At 32.8% G+C, this 12130-nt stretch overlaps 3 pseudogenes; 2 read left to right on the top strand and 1 right to left on the bottom strand.

Moving 5' to 3' along the window:
• The first annotated feature begins 1175 nt into the window (after window positions 1-1175).
• LOC125419358 (small ribosomal subunit protein uS4c-like) lies at window positions 1176-2481 on the top strand (annotated as a pseudogene).
• A 3095-nt stretch (window positions 2482-5576) lies between these two features.
• Window positions 5577-7988, top strand: LOC132804205 (photosystem I P700 chlorophyll a apoprotein A1-like; annotated as a pseudogene).
• Window positions 7989-8652: 664 nt separating this feature from the next.
• LOC132804206 (large ribosomal subunit protein uL2cy-like) lies at window positions 8653-11708 on the bottom strand (annotated as a pseudogene).
• Window positions 11709-12130: the final 422 nt, after the last annotated feature.

A 12130-nucleotide genomic window follows, 5' to 3' on the forward strand; every position in this document is an offset into this window, starting at 1 on the left:
ATATATAGGGTTATTCTTCATCCTTTTTGGAGTTTCGATAGAAGGATTCATTTACTAATGTATCGCAGCCAACTCCATTTGTTAGAATAGCTTCCAATGAGTCTCTGTACCTATCCTTTTTTATTATCACTTTCTGAATCCTTGTTTCTTTTCATAAAATAGGATTTGGCTCAGGATTGCCCATTTATAATTCTAGGGTTTCTTTGAATTTGAAAGTTATCACTTGGTAGGTTTCCATACCAAGGCTCAATCCAATTAAATCTGTAGCGTCTACCAATTTCGCCATATCTCCCCCCCCCCCTTTTTTTTATTAAGGTCTTGATGCTACTCTTCTTTATCATTTATTTATATTAGATAGCAGTTCCATATTGAAAGGCATTTTCTCCCAATTTGGATTTATTGTCTATCTTCTTTCATCTCTATCGGATACTCATATTTGGTCCAATCAAAAAAGATTCTATCAATTTTGTATTCGAAATTATATTCAATACGAACTTAAATTCAATATACAATATATATGGATATATGCCACATATATATTATGTATATTTATTATACATAATAATATTATACATAAATATATATGTGGTAGATGTATAAGCTAACATGCTATGCCCCTATTTCTATCATTTTTTGCGTGTAATTTTGAATACTTGAACGGTCGATTCTTTTTTTTTCATTTTAGCTTTCACCTTTCCGAATGAAAACATTGGAATGTTTCATTATGATCTAGATTGCGTTTATATAGATTGGATTGTATTTTTCGTTTTCATTTTTTTCTTCTTCTTCCCTTTTTCTTAGGGCAGACCTTCTATAACAATAACATAAATAACATTAAAAAAAAAAAGGACTAAAAAGGAAATTTTTTATTATAATATTTTATAATATTAATTCTTTATTATAATAATTATAATCTTTTTAATCTTTTTTATATTATAAACATTAATATTATAATAGTAAAAAATAATTACAAAGTCTTTTTTTAATTCACGAAAAAAAAAAATCTTACTATCTAATCAAGATATTGATTATTGATAAACATATAGTTGGTAAAAAAATCGAAATTATATAGCTATATTAATTGTTATGTTAATTGCTATTTTTTTATAATATTCAAATATCCAATATTTCTTTGAATTTCTATTCTAGATTCTTCTCTCCAGTCATATGAATTTATGCGAGCCCACTTAGCTCAGAGGTTAGAGCATAACATTTGCGATGGTCATCGGTTCGATTCTGATAGCTGGCTTTTCTCCATCTGTTTGATTTTTTTTTTTTTTTTACAAAACTGATAATAAGAATGTTGAGATAATAAGAATAATGAAAAGGCTTCTTACCCTTTTACCTTACCAAGGGTCACCGATCTATTATCTCTTTATTATCTCATAGAAACTCCCATTTATAATAATAATAAAAAAAAAGAAACTAAAAGTTCGATCTCTGTGAAACAAATCAATGAAGAAAAGAACTTTTATTATTTATTGATATATTGCTTATTTATATTTTTTTATAAAATATATTATAAAATTTATTATTGTATTGCATAAAAATGATACACAATAATAAATAATATTTATATATATATATATTATATATACAATACAATACAGTCCGGATATTGATACAATTCATCTAATTATTCTTGGATATTGATACAATTCATCTAATTATTCTTTGTACTCCAAGACTTCAGTAAATTTCACTTCATTTATCATTTAGTTTAGTTTTAATTTCATTTAGGTTTATGAAATTTCAATAAAATAAGGAGTCTTTATGTCACGTTATAGAGGACCTTGTTTAAAAAAAATACGTCGTCTGGGGGCTTTACCGGGACTAACTAGTCAAAAACCTCGAGCCAGAAGCGATCTTAGAAACCAATTGCGCCCCAGTAAAAAATCCCAATATTGTATTCGTTTAGAAGAAAAACAAACATTGCGCTTTCATTATGGTCTTACAGAACAATAATTACTTAAATACGTTCGTATCACTGGAAAAGCCAAAGGGTCAATGGGTCAGGTTTTACTACAATTACTTGAAATGCGTTTGGATAACATACTTTTTTGATTGGGTATGGCTTCTACTATTCCCCAAGCCCGCCAATTGGTTAACCATAGACATATTTTAGTTAATGGTCGTATAGTAAATATACCAAGTTATCACTGCAAACCCCGAGATATCATTAGAGTAAGGGATGAACAAAAATCTAGGGCTCTGGTTCAAAATTATCTTGATTTAGCCTCCCTTGAAGAATTGCCAAAACATTTAACGCTTCACCCATTTCAATATAAAGGATTAATCAATCAAATAATAGATACTAAATGGGTCGGTTTGAAAATAGATGAATTGCTAGTTGTAGAATATTATTCTCATCAGACTGAAACCGAACTAAAATATAAGAACAGGGGCTCGGATACCCCCCTACAATATAAGAACAGGGGTTTTGATCCGGGATTTTTCTCCCATTCATGTATCATAGATTAGTATGGTGATTTTCATTCTTTGTCCCTTCTTTACATTACAATATTTTCCATACCGTAGAAATTAGTATTAGGAATAGAGAATCTATATCAAAGAGAGGAAAGAGAGGGCTAACTGTTGGAATAATGGTATCCATTGTTATTTGCTACATTGTGATCAGTAACATTGGTTAATTAGGTAAAGGGTACAGAAAGAGAGGGATTCGAACCCCCGGTAAACAAAAGCCTACATAACAGTTCCAATGCTACACCTTCAACTACTTGGCCATCTCTCCTACATAATGATTATGGTTCAGAAACCAAGTGAATAGTGAGTTATTCATATTCTATTTTTGGATATGTATGTACACTATTTTTTTCTTAATAGAAAAACTTTTATTAAATTAAAGATAAAACCTTCCTTCGACGCATGGGGAAAAATAATGTTTTTTGTGAAAAATAATAAATAAAGATTTATGTGTACGAAGACAATACTCCCGACCTTTTCTAATATTTATACCGGATTAAATAACTGAATTGGAACGAATACATTGAGCAATCTATTTTTTAAGACTATGTTTAATGGATAGTTTTAGATCATTATTATATTTAGTTTAGATTATTAGTGCATTTTCATAAAAATTCTAAAATGACTTTCCAGTTTTAGATCTTTCAACCCCTTATCCCAACTTCGGACCCATAGACTTATTCCAAATTTAGGAAACGTCATGGGGTTTTTATATTTGATTGTACAGCGTATACCCATTATACGCACAATATACAAAACACAAAATGGACGGCTAGTCTATTTTCATCCATCATAGAATGATTATTCGCTTCTTTTTCTTCTCTTTTTGGATCATAATTCGATTAAAACTTCTTAATTATCCTAATCTGAAGGAATATTTCTTTGATTCTTCAACTTCGATGAAATAGGAATAGTTCCTTTCATTCTTTTACTACTACTTTATATTACTACTATATTTTTATTAGTATATTTTACTATACTTACATTTGAAAGAAATATAATCGGATTCAAATATTTCTTGGTTTTTATTGATTCCTATCAAAAAGAAAAAGAAAGAATTTGAGTGGAAGGTCTTCTTTTTTAATGAGTCTGTTTTTATGTTATTTCGTATTATCCAATTCCTTTTATTTGGGGATTATTTTCTCACAACACGAAGGGTAATTCAAAAAAATTATAGAATGGATTTCTACCTATGTCTAGATCTGGAATAAATGCAAATTTTATTGATAAGACCTTTTCAATTGTAGCCAATATCTTATTGTAAATAATCCCGACAACTTGGAGAAAGAAAGAGGCATTCACCTATTACCGAGACGGTTGGATTTGATTCTTTTTATTATTATTTCCTTTCTTATTTAGTTGTTATATTATAAAATATTATGTTATAATAAATTATAAAATATATAATAAATTAATTAATTACATTATATAATAAATTATAATTAATAAATAATATATTTATTATATATATTATTATAATTATAAATAATTATATAATTATAATAAATTATAATTACCAATTATAAAGTTATAAATCAATTTTATATATTTTTTATATATTTTCTACCTTTTTCTTTTTTATAATTATACTTTTTTTATTTTACCGCTCTCAACCTTAGGAGAAAGACACTCAGAATTCTGAAACGGAGATTTTTTTAATCAAACGACGGCCATAAAGGATGTTGGCTCAATCCGAAGGAAATTATACAAAAGCTTTATAGAATTATTATGAAGCTATGTGATTAGAAATCGATCCCTATGATCAAAGTTATACACTTTATAACATAGGCTTTATCCACAAAAGGAACGGAGAACATACGAAAGCTCTGGAATATTATTTTCGGGCACTAGAGTATAACCCATTCTTACCACAAGCTTTTAATAATATGGCCATGATCTGTCATTACGTGCGACTATCTCCACTATAGAACGGGAAAGAAAGAGCAAATCCGTTAATAAATACTATAACAAATAGGCTTTCTACATATGTATCGTCCAAATCAATTATTTTTATCAGCAGTAGTAAAGAAATGCACTTCGTAGAAGTGGAAATATGACTAAATTGGTATGCCTAGATACTTTATTTTGTGGATAAAGGGCCTAATTGAAAAGGAAGCATTGATCTCGTGAGATTTTAGGCCAATACAATAACAACTGCTTACTTATGTCATGATATGAGATAAAAGTTTGGAATCCACTTATGTAATAGAGTTGACCCCTAAGGTATTGAGCAGCGGTGTTGCATCAGATCCCAAGGATAGTAAGCATTTTCCTTCTTATAAAGAAAGTCTCTTTCAAAGATTCTATACAAATTTATATATGAAACCGAGATAGTTACCTTTTAGAAAATTCTAATGATAGTAGAAATACTTACGCTTTATGAAGGTGGGAGAAAAGATAAAATTGATTAAATCATTAAGCAAAATTTAAGTTTGAAACTCATAACCTCTTTCGGTTAACTCGAGAGAAAAAATGGGATAGATCCATTAGAAATCTTATTCAATTATATATGGTAGATTAAAAAAATGAGATACTAAAAGAATTTGACTGCTGAGCCATATGAGGTCGAAAACTCTCAAATACGGTTCTAAGGGAAGGAATTTACCCACCGATTCTGATCGGGGAGAACGGGCCATTCGATAAGGAAATTTTGAAATTGCGGAGGCTTGGTTCGACCAAGCTGTCGAGTATTGGAAACAGGCTATAGCGCTTACTCTTGGGAATTATATTGAAGCGCAAAATTAGTAGAAGATCACAAAGCATTTCGAATGAGAACACTATTTTATTCTAACTATTTTTTTATTTTATTTATTTTTTATTTGTTATAATGAACTATTTATGAATTGTTTGTTGTCTCTGTCAGTCAAATAAAATGGATCATTTATTTAGGAAGAACCAATCAAAAAATTTCATTATATCCCTTCTCCATCTAAGATCGTTATATTTCGTATGTTATTTCGTAGGGATAAACGAAATACAAATAAGTTAGAAAATATATTTCTTTTCTGCTGTTAGTAATAATAACTAATAGAAGTAAAAGAGACCTTCGAATGACTAAATGGAAATACTGGTATGTCTCTTAGTAATGACTAATGACTGTTCACACAGTTGGAATAGAGTAATAGTAATATATTCTATGTAAGACATAAAGTGTCTTCATTTAGGAACTTCTAATTGAGATATAAATACATTAGGTTGCACAAAAAGGAATTGCATCAATTTAAAGCCCCCAAAAAAATTTATAAGATTAAAAAGGTCCGTTAAGCACACCCCAGCTATGTCATTATAGCTCTGAACACTTGCCCCGGATTGACTTCCAGATCATAATTGCTCTAGTGAATAACTAAAGAAAATAGATAGATAATTGCTCTAGTGAATAACTAAAGAAAACAGATTGATAGGAGATAGAAGATAAAAAACTAAGTCTAGATGGGAGATAGAAGATAAAAAAACTAAGTCTAAACATCTCTCATAGGTTCACTAATTACTTAACTATTGGCGGGTCTCTTTGCATGTGTTGTCCAGAAAGAGGGGACTCAATGATTATTCGTTTGCTAGAACCAGAAGTTAAAATTTTGGTAGATAGTGATGCGAATCCACCCGAGACTGTTCGACCAACAACCCGCTGGGGTGCTGACCCAATACAAATGAAGGTGGGACCGATCACTAGGGCCCAAGCCAAGAAGTTCAAGGACAATCTTGCTGTCTTCATACAAGGAATAAGTCATAGTCAAGAGGGGTTGGCCATATCTAAAGAACCAAGGCCTGTTTTACTCATACAAGCAATAGAAGCCAATACGGACTCGGGTGACGGTTTTGGTGCATTTTTGGAGTCCGGGAAGCATGAAATGGTTCCAATGACATATGGGTTCAATACATATGCCCAAGAGGTCATGGAATCAAGTTAAAGCAGCCTCAAATGCAATCAAAAAGGGCTTGTACGGACAGCATCAACAATTTGGCCGAATTTGCTGTATTGCTTGCTGGCTTTACTGTATTTTACTGTATTAGCCTTTTCTTATTTTTCCAAGCATGGGCAACGTTTGGGACTTCATATTCAGCTTATTTGGCATCCTACAAAGCATCTAGAAGCTGATTTGGAGCTTAAAGATGTCAAAGATTGGTCAAAGTCAAATTAGTCAAAAAAGCTAGTATTATAGTTTCCTAATTTTATTCTACTTTTTGTTTTAGGAAACTACCATTACTTTTTAGTTTTTATTTATTTATTTTCTGGACAAATCAGTTTAGGAAAGTTATTATTTTATTATTTTCATTGTAAATTAATTAATTCCTAATTCATAATAAATGAATTAATTAATAAAATTTAGTTTAGGAAACTTAGTTTAGGACATATTAGAATTCGGTGAAGTTTCCTAATTCCTATAAGAGTCCGGTTTCGAATTATTTTTTTAGGGTTTATTTTGTTTCTTTCAAACCTATTTAAAGGCTTATTTTTCAATAAGAATAAAAACTTTGATTTGATTAAGAAAATACTTGTGAGATTAATTATCTCTTTGTTCTTTGAGAACACCTAAAACACCATTAGAGAATTGGTTGTTTTAGCTTGACTTATCAATAGGTTTTCCATCCCCTATTGTGGCGTCTACATTATACCAAGGTTTCTAACCACAGGTTGGTTAGGGGTTGCGGTCCAATCCATTAGAACTTGAACTTAATTAAGATCCGGGCTAATATAATACGGGTTTAGGAGCAGGTCGTCCTAGGTTCGTATCAGATAGGGATCCCATAAAAACTTCTTTTGAGGAATGGGCTAGACCAGGTCATTTCTTAAGAACAATAGCTAAAGGACCAGTACTACCACTTGGATCTAGAACCTACACGCTATTGCTTATGATTTCGATAGCCATACCAATGATTTGGAGGAGATCCCTCGAAAAGTATTTAGTGCCCATTTCAGGCAACTCTCCATCATTTTTCTTTGGCTAAGTGCTATGTATTTCCACGGTGCTTGTTTTTCCAATTATGAAGCATGGCTAAGCGATCCTACTCACATTGGGCCTAGTGCCTAGGTGGTTTGGCCAATAGTGGGTCAAGAAATATTGAATGGTGATGTAGGTGGTGGTTTCCAAGGAATACAAATAACCTCTAGTTCTTTTCAGCTTTGGCGAGCATGCGGAAAAACTAGTGAATTACAGCTTTATTGTACTGCAATTGGTGCATTGGTTTTTGCGGGCTTAATGCTTTTTGCTAGTTGGTTCCATTATTACAAAGCTGCTCCAAAATTGGCTTGGTTCCAAGGTGTAGAATCTATGTTGAATCATCATTTAGTAGGGCTACTAGGACTTGCGTCTCTTTCTTGGGCAGGGCATCAAGTACATGTATATTTCCCAATTAATGAATTTCTAAATGCTGGAGTAAATCCTAAAGAGATTCCACTTCCTCATGAATTTGTCTTGGATAAGAATCTTTTGGCTAAACTTTATCCCAGTTTTGCTAAGGGAGCAACCCATTTTTTCACCTTGAATTGGTCAAAATATGCATAATTTCTTACCTTTTATGGAGGATTAAGTCCAATAACTGAGGGTCTAAACCAAGGAACCTTATCATGGTTGCTTCTCTATCTTCATTCATGCTCAACCTCATCATAAGCATCTCCATCTCCTTGTAGTAATCTTCCATGGACCTATTTCCTTGAGATAAACATTGAAGCCTTTGATGCAGCAGCCTATGATAGTGTGATGGTACTCATGGGTCCTTGCATTTGTCACCATGTAGTGATCAATTCATCACCTACTCTCCTTCAGGTGTTTTGCTCATTAGTCCACCATTGGAATGCATAATGTCCAAACTCCATTGCTGCCAATTTCACCTTCTTAGCCTTCGAATAGTTGTGGCAATCAAAATTCATCTCCATTCGTTCCTCCCATTCCAAGTAAGCTTCCAGGTCACTTTTTCCCATGAAAGGTGGAATGTTTACCTTGATATTTCCAAGATCATCATCTTCCTTCTCTCTCCTATGCCTCACATGGTCTAGCCTCTCTTGGATAGCATACATTTCATCCATTCCCTCCTCAAAATCATCTTCAAAATTTTCCTATTTGAACTCCTCTCCAGGCCATCCATGACATCCTCGACCTTGACCTCAACCTCCATGGATTCTTGCCTCAAATTTGGCCCACCTTAAGATGTTTCTAATCTTTCCATCCGTTAATTAATATGGTCAAATTGAGCATTCATCTGCTGTAGTTGTTCCAAAATGGCCCTCATGTCCGTTTGCTCACCATTCCTTGTAGCTTGGGATTCACCCCTTCTCATGGATTCCTTTTCATTAATTCTTAGTGATGGATCTCCCCTTCCCAATCTTGAATCTGCCATGTTAGTATGAATAACAAAAAAATAAAATACGACCTCACCAAATTCACTCGCTCATATGTTTCACTCAAATAAGGACTAGACACTCGTGTTTGCATAGTAATTTCGGCTTTTACCCTATTTTAAACCCACACACTCTTGCCTTTTTTCCACTCAAAGAATTATCTTAAAGTTCTTATTAAAACTGATGTGATTCCGTCCGAGCCCGCTCCACCGATAACCCGCTGGGGTGCTGACTCGACAGGGATGAAGACTAGGCCAATCACAAGAGCTCAAATTAAGAGATTTAAGGAAAACCTAGGAGTATATATACAGGGGGTAATCAATCTAAACAGAGCTTGTCCATACTTGAAGATACAAAGCCTATTCTAAGCATCCAAGTGGTGGAAGCCGATACGGACCCGGGTGACGATTTCGGTACATTTTTGGAGTCTGGGAAGCATGAAATGGTTCCAATGCTTTATGGGTTCAATACATATGCCTAAGAGGTCATGGAATCAAGTTAAATCAGCCTCAAATGCAATCAAAAAGGGCTTGTACGGACAGCATCAACAATTTGGCCGAATTAGCTATATTGCTTACTAGCTTTACTGTATTTTACTGTATTAGCCTTTTCTTATTTTTCCTAGCATGGGCAACGTGTGGGACTTCATATTCAGCTTATTTGGCATCCTAAAAAGAATCTAGAAGCTGATCTGAAGCTCAAAGAGGTCAAAGATTGATCAAAGTCAACTTGATCAAAAGGTTAGCATTTTTTAGTTTCCTAATTTGTTTTTACTTTTTGTTTTAGGAAACTACCATTACTTTTTGGCTTTTATTTATTTATTTTCTAGACAAATAACTTTATTAAGGTTTTTATTTTATTTTTTCCATTGTAAATTAATTAATTCCTAATTTAATATAAAGGAATTAATTAATCAAACTTAGATTAGGAAAGGATATATAGTTTCGGCCAACTAGGGTTCTTTATGTGTGGTGGCTGGTTTTCTTTATTTTTAGGGTTTTATTTCGTGGCTTTGTAGCCTATTTAAAGGCTTATTTTTTAATATGAACAAAACTTTGATTTGATTAAGAAAATACTTGTGAGATTAATTATCTCTTTGTTCTTTGAGAACACCTAAAACACCATTAGAGAATTGGTTGTTTTAGCTTGACTTATCAATAGTTTTTCCATCCCCTATTGTGGCATCTACATTATACCAAGGTTTCTAACCACAGGTTGGTTAAGGGTTGAGGTCCATTCCATTAGAACTTAAACTTAATTAAGATCCGGGCTAATATAATACGGGTTTAGGAGCAGGTCGTCCTAGGTTCGTATCAAAAACATCCACAAAACAGCAATTAGATCACAAGTATGTTTTCATTAAACTTATCAACAAACTTTTCTAGTTCACCCCAACATTCCCCACTTGTGTGACTGTTGCTGAGTAGTTTTTAGGTATCAAACGAACCTCTCCAGAAGATAATTTTAATGTGGCCGATTTCTCTTCTTTTGGAATCAGTTTCGCTACAGCACCTGCTACTCTGGCTAAATGTCCCCCCTTTCCAAGTGTGATTACTATGTTTTGTATGGCCATGCCTAAGGCATATTGGTTGAAGTAGAATCTTCATTTTGATCAGTCAAAACCTCTTCCAAACTATACAAGCTTCTTCCAAAACATACGGCTTTCTGGATGTAGATGATGATATCTATACAGATGGATCTTATAAATATCATATAGTGAAGTACCACATGAGTGGATATATAGGAATCATAATCTGCCAAATAACTCATGTTATGATCTTTTACATCCTAGGTCTTCCCGTTCCTCTATGTAGCTTATGTTCTTCATGTAGCATTTAAATCAAATGACTCTATGAAATTACGTCGATACTTCCAAATATTATGGGTAACATAGGAGATATCTCTATTTTTGCGCTTAGGAATCCTTAGAATTACCACTGCTTAGCTTTGAATTTCCCTCTAACCATCAAATGAAATGAGAATATCTCGTCCTCCTCTCTTTGAAACAAGGGGCACTTCTAGTTCTGTCGGTGCTTGAAACAATTTTGTCTTCACCATATTAGTATATGTTTGGAGTCAATAATTTTATACGAGAAACTACTGAACTCAATCACTTGCTGCCGTTACCCTTCAGTTTTTTGTTGAGGTCTATCCTGTAGAGGTACTCAAATTGGATCAGTGATTGATTTCTAGGTTTCGTCGTAAACCTAATTGATTACTTCTAATTACGTAAATCAATAGTTCAAACTGCACTCAAAGGAAAGGCTTTTCCCATTTTTATAGGAACTTCTGTACCATAAACATTGGTATCTTCAATTATATAGCCCCTTTAGGATGTAAAATATATATTTTCTCACTATCCCCATAGTGTATGAGACAAATGTATGCATTTCGATTAGAATCGTATTCTAAGTTACGATTCTACCATAGATGTCTTTTTCAATTCATCGAAAATCAATTTTTCGGTATAGACACTTATGACTCTCCCTCTATGCCCTGCGGTAAGAATGTTAATTTTGACTATTCATATGTTATGATATGAATATACCACACCAATTCATTATGTACAGATGATGAGATTCCATTGATACAGAGCCAATTTCAATAGACTTATTTTATTGGAGGGTCCTATTGGCATGTATCCAATAGGAATTGAACCTACGAATTCGTTAATTATCAGTTGGGTGCTTTAACTATTCAACCATGGATGCTTAGTAGGGATCCTCGTACATGGTGAATAATCAAATTTCAATTCAAATTAAATCTTTAGGATAAATCAATGCAATTTAGGAGGACTTAATAAAAGGACATCAATTTAAATCCTACATTTTCGAATTAAGCGAGATATTGAGAGAGGTAAAGAATTCTCACTATTTCTTAGATTCATGGACCTAATTCAATTAAGTGGGATCTTTCATTCACAGTTTTTCCATCAAGAACGTTTTATAAAACTCTTGGACTCCCAAATTTGGAGTATCCTACTTGTACGCAATTCACATTTTCAAGAACATTTTATAAAACTCTTGGACTCCCAAATTTGGAGTATCCTACTTTTACGCAATTCACATTTACAGGGTTCAACAAGCAATCGATATTTTAGGATCAAAAGTGCAGTACTATTTGTAGTAGCAGTCCTTGTATTAACAATCGAAAGATGGTCAAAAGAAAAAATCTCTATTTGACAAGGCTTCTTCCTAAACCTATGAATTTCATTGCACCCAAAAACGATACATTGGAAGAATCTTTTAGGTCTTCAAATATCAATAGGTTGATTGTTTCACTCCTATATCTTCCGAAAGAGAGTACTTG

This window comes from Ziziphus jujuba, chromosome 6 (assembly GCF_031755915.1).
Source record: "Ziziphus jujuba cultivar Dongzao chromosome 6, ASM3175591v1".
Lineage (NCBI taxonomy): Eukaryota > Viridiplantae > Streptophyta > Magnoliopsida > Rosales > Rhamnaceae > Ziziphus > Ziziphus jujuba.